Raw genomic sequence first — 6000 nt, forward strand, 5'->3', positions numbered from 1 at the left:
GCTGAAAATAAGACAGCTGCAGCAAATAACTACAGAATGACCATTTCAGAATGACGGGGGGGAGGTGGGGTGACTGGTACTTGCAGGGGGAAGGGATGCAGGGAGGGCCACCCAGAGAAGCAGAGGGCATGTAGGGCACCCCATTAAACAATTAAAATTTTAGCAGGGGCATAGGGGAGCAGTGCTCCTCCTGATGGACTGAAAGACTGATAGCTTTCCATTCCTTAAATCGACTTTCCCTTTGTTTAGTCTCCCCATCCCCTTGGAAAAGTCTCAGATTCAAGATGGACTCCAGTACCAGGTGGCATAGTCACATTTCTTTGTAGGACTAACCACAGTTTGGGCTTACAGGAAAAATAAAACCATTCATGGGTCATTAGTTTGAGTACTAAGCCATTAAGTTCCCAAAGTATCATTAATGACCCCGATTAGCAACTTTGCCATTAAAAACAGATTCATACTTCATATTCCTAACTTCACATGCAAGAATGATACATGCAGAAAAATTGGATATACACATTCAGTGGATTGTAACTTTCAAAATTATATGTTACGTGAACTGTTTTGCATAAAGCATCTTCAAGTTATGCATATTCATATTAATAAGCCAGTTTTCATAAAGCAGGGGGGGACAGCCCCCACATTTGAAAATGTTGCTTTGACCTCCTTTTGCTTTCTCTTTCCCCTTGAAAATGGAGATAATATTTTTAGCTCCCCAGGAGTTTGTCTTATTTGTAAATTTAATTGAATGCCTCAGCTAGGAAGTATTACACAATGCATAGTATTTACGTGGTCATATACTGCAGTTACATAATCACATACTATTAGGGTTCACAGTGCTTTCAAAGTTTAATGTGAGGATCTTGCCTGGCATTTATTTATTCTGCATATTCTGTGTGAGTCTTGCATTTCTGTTTGGGTAGAGATACAAGAGGCTTGTAATAATTCTGTGTTTTGAAACATTATGAGGATTGGGAATGTTCTGGAAATGTAAAAAAAAGAAAAGAAAGAAAGAAATGGAGAGCTATTTATTAAAAAGTGTTATGTTTACAACAGACGAATGATTGCATTATAGTAAGTGGTAGGTTAGTCAATTTTTCTTCAGTAATTTGAAATCCTACATCTCTTTTCCCCTTGGCTTGTCTAGTTCTGTCATCTTCAGCTATACAGTACTCTACTAAAATGCTACATTTTTAGTTTTCATCTTAATTAGCAGAGCTCCATCTTTAGATGGATTACTACAATTACTCTCTTTTCCCTTATAAATTCAGAAATATAATCTGCCATTTGTAAGAACATACAGAATTGAGTTGGAACTATTTCAGATTCTTACTTTAAGTGTTCAAAGATTAAATCGAGTCCTCAGTCATAAAATCTTTAATTTGAATTGGTCTTTTCACTTGCCAGTTCTTAAATTTGCTGTTTCCATAGAGGGATTTCCAATTATCTAATTATGTATGGAGGAAGCATGTTATTTCCCTAAATCCGTAAGTTTTGTAAATTGTGTAGACACCATCGGTGGATTACCCTTAACCTCCTTACTTTGATATTTTCAGTTCAATTGCATTTTATTTTCAAGCTGAATAGTATGTGCGCCTAGATCTGTTTGATAGTTAACAGAATCTTAGGCCATGTCTACACTTACTACGTCAGAGATTGATCTTCAGGCATTTGATTTAGTGGATCTAGTTAAGACCTGCTAAATTGAATGCTAGGGGTGGCTCTGACCAGTGCAGGTACTCCTGCAGTCTGAAGGAGTAAGGCAAGCGGATGGGAGTGTTTGCTCTGTGAAGATAGTGCCAAGCTCAGCTTAAGGAAAACTGTAAAATACATAGCTGGAGTTGAGTACTTTAACCCGACCCTTCAGGTCTAGTGTAGTCCTGGCCTTAATGATAATGCAGTGTTGTTGTAGCTGTGCATCCCAGGATGTTAGAGAGACAAGGTGTGTGAGGTAATATCTTTTACTGGAACAACTTCTGTTGGTGTGTGTGATGTAGTGGGCAGGCAGTACACTCTGTTTGGGCATTCACTAGTTGCTGTGTTTGGGCTGTGGGTGACCCCTACTGGCCTGTGTATGTAAGCCTGAGGTCACTTGGACAAAGACCCAACCGGTTCTACCTGATGAGGGCAAGGACGGAACAAAGGAAGTGAGTGTTCGGGGGAAGGGGCAGTTTCGGCAGTGGGAAACCACGAAGGGGACAGACTAAGCAAAGGGTTGGGAGTTTAGGGGTCTAGGCACCCCATCCCAAGGGGTCTGAGGCATCCTAGCCTTGACTCCTGTAGCTACATCATGTCTATGCTGTGTTGTACCCTGGAGAAGCAATAAACCCTCTCTATTTTACTGGATGGTGGAGTCTGTTCTGGCTGCTACAAGGTGCAGGATTGGGGGGAAACCTGATGCGCCGTCACAGTGTGATAGACAAGCTTTTGAGTCTCACAGAGCTCTTCTTAATGTAGCTGCCGTCTCTGTGTGTATATGTCAGTCTGCAATAAACGTTATTGAGATTCTACAAAGTGACACAGATATAGTAAGTAGCTTCATTCATGGAAATTGTGTTTCTGAGGAACTCAGCTACCGCAGGCTAATACACAAATACTGTGGCGTGTTAGTTAAGGTGACCCCATATCTAACACAAAACTTAAAAAATCAAAGAAACTAATAATTGAGGCTTCCCACACAAATGTGCATACCCTATATTCCTCCAGCCAGAGACACGCATGTCACCAATAGCACGATTATACACCACAAAAAACATGCCACAACCTTAACTTTGCCTTTGGAAATGGATGGAGAGGAGAATCTGCAGGGAGAAATCCTAGAAGCGACTGGTGTGGGGACAGGATGCTCAGACTATGGTTTGCTTGGTGGTCCTTAAAAAACAAAACCAACCAACCAACCGAACAAAACAGAAATTCCAAGTGCAGGTGAGCAGGCGAAGGAAATGTTCTGGACACATCTATTGTGGTGTTGGGTTTGAGAGCAGAGTGGGGGTTAACAGAGCAGTAAGCGAGGTGGTACTAATACACATGCATATGTAACGTGAGAAATACCTGGCTCCAGTTGTGTTATAATAGGTGTAGTACTTAATACCTTCAATGACTCTTGCTGCATTTGGCACCTCAGTTGTCATTTTATTGCTTCCATGTATTATCTGATTAGTGTTCAAGAAAGTGAGGTTTATAAGATGGCAACTGGAGAGCCCAATAGTGAGATATGATGCACTTGGCATTATATCAGGACTATTTTTATGCTTGCTGTACAAAGGGTAAATACAGTAAAATGAACATAAAGGTAGATTCATAAATCTGGAAAAATATTATCTTAAAAAAATCTCCAAAGCTTTCAGCCTAATGCATAGCTGTAGTGAAAAAACTGAACAGGATGCTGGATTGTATTACTTGTAGGAACAGAATATAAATCAAATGAGGTGGTATTGTTATTCCATATGACACCGGTGAGTTCACGTTCAAAGTACTGTCTGTGGAACCAACCCCTGCAACTTAGAAGGTTTCAAGTGCCCTTGAGAGGATAAAGCAGAAAGAGTGAGAATACGACCAGCCTTTTCAACTGTAAATTATGAAGCTAGACTTTGGAGATTTGGCATATTCCTTTTTGAAATGGGATCTTGCTGTGACTCAGCCAGTGGCTTTAGAATAACGAAGAGGATTAATCAGAATTAATCAAATCGATTCAGATGAAGGCCATGAAAACAAGAGAGCTTAATTTGAAAATTAAGAGCATGAGAAGGGAGCTGGGGGGTGGGGGGGAGAAGTTCTGGCTAAACCGTTTCACAATCCATATGGTATAAGTTACTAAAAGAGCCCTATGAATGAAGGAGTATAAATGGCTTAGGCTGCAGTTAGACAGAACTGCAGAGGGAATGGGAGCATGATACAGTATTAGGCTAGCGACTGGTTGTGTTTGTCAAGAACACAGGAGAATGCTGACAGCTACTGTGTGGGGGACGGAGGCTGGGTGTTTGAGAACAGGAGAGGGAGAGAAAATAGGGATGTCTGATGCCTGGGTCATAAATTGGAAGGAAAAGGAAAGCTCCAGCTAGCAAAGGGGTGGTGCTGTGGGAGAAAACCAGCTTTCAGGGAAGACAGGAAGGGATATCAAGGACTTAGGGGAGGGAGGGAGGAAGGAAGGAAGAGTCCATGGACAGGTGAAGGAGTTCAGTATTGGAGTCTTCAAAGGAGCCTACAGGAGTTAGGCATTCCGCTCCCAAATGAATTTGTGTGCTGAAATCCCTTTGGCAACTTTGACAGTTCCAGCCTAATGTGTTATCTGTGGTATTTTCTTATGATTTTCTAGGGCACTTTGTCTTATTTGTATGTTTTCTAGACTGTCCAGGCCTTGGAAAGTGTACATGTTTCTTGTTTGTGCCTTGCAAAATGCTAATCACATGGTCAGAACTTCACAACTAAATAGTAATATCATTTAATGAATAATTGTTGGCAGGGCATGTGGTTTTTATCTGGGGTATGTAATAAGGCAGAAAGCCAAAATCCAAATACATCAGCACTAGAGAGCTGAGGTTTTTTTCTAATTGCTGCAGTCTGGGAAAAATGATCACACTTAGAAAAGGGTACAAATGATTGTTTTGCACGATATACAAATCTAAGAAGTCATCTAAATTTCACCACACACAGATATTGTCCTAAAAATCAAGCGGGTTGGCTGTTAACAAAATTCCCATTGATCTTTTGAGCCAGCTAGTATTCCATTTGCTGAAATATGCTTCAGCATGTATCTTTTTTTCATTTTTTACCTTTACTACTGGGAGCTCTTGCACAGGGGCACTTTGTGAAGTCAAAAGGGTTGAGAACATACAAATTAGATGGTAACAGAGGGTGAATCCCAGTGAAGATTGAACCTGGTGATACTGGCGCTCATCCATGCTTGCAGCTGTTTCCTTTGTTTCGCACTGACTCAATAGACATTCTAGGTTTCAAAGTGACACATGAATGGAGTGACAGTGCTGGGATCATGTTACATAGACTGTTCAGAGAGAAGGCATGACATGAAACTCATTCAAGCAGACCTCCCTTCTGAGGTCAAGAAGAGTTTTGCTTGAATAATGACTTCGGGATCAGGCTCATACTATGTTATATAGTTCAAACCTCTCTAAACTGGGACAGCAGGACCATGGATATTCCAAGGCCAGAGTGTCCTGGTGTGGGCCAGCAGGGCAGCGGGCTCCTGTCAGCAAGCTGCCAGCAGGGCAGGGATCCGGGCATGTGGCAGCGGGGCTGCCTGATGAGGATGCCAGGTGGGGTCAGAAAGCCTGGTGGGCAGGCAGGACAGTGGGGCCAGAAATGATCTCCCCTGGCAAAAATCCCTCATCCAGTATCAGTCAGTTGCCTGACCAGGAAGGTCCAACCTATACAAGAAAAATAGTAGGAAATAAGTCTTGTTAATCTTGCAACCTAATTTACCATAGACATCTTCCTAACATCGTATTACTACCAAACCTTCATCAGTCTACTTGAGCTCTCAGATGGTTGTCATTTAATGGTATCATCCATGCTCCGCATTAGAAGGGCCTTATTGCAAGCTTTTTTGTTTTTAGATTGGCTTCTTATCTGACTCCTTTCTAACTTCCAAAGGATTCTTTGTAATTTTAAACTTCCATAAGGTTTTATCAAGTGGAGTTTTTTTATTTGCTCTCTTTCTAGTATCGATATGGGAAAACTCACTGGTACAGTCCAAGGGGCAGCCACTATAAAACTTATTCACGATGCTTCCCTTGTCCTCCAGCAAAATTTGGTCATCCCCCAAGTAGTCCATGACTTTTACAATCATAGGAAAGATAGAAAACTCTTGCAATTCTGGGCCCATACTCTAATATCTCACATAACGTAAAGAGGAATAACTCCACCTAAGTCAATAGACTTGTAGAAGACAGTGAGTTCAAAATCTTGCCCATTGTTCTATTCTGTTCCTCTCAGCCTTTGGTACTGTTTTTCCCAGTATGCATCCCCCTCCTCTTCTTAAAC

Source organism: Pelodiscus sinensis, chromosome 21 (assembly GCF_049634645.1).
Source record: "Pelodiscus sinensis isolate JC-2024 chromosome 21, ASM4963464v1, whole genome shotgun sequence".
Lineage (NCBI taxonomy): Eukaryota > Metazoa > Chordata > Testudines > Trionychidae > Pelodiscus > Pelodiscus sinensis.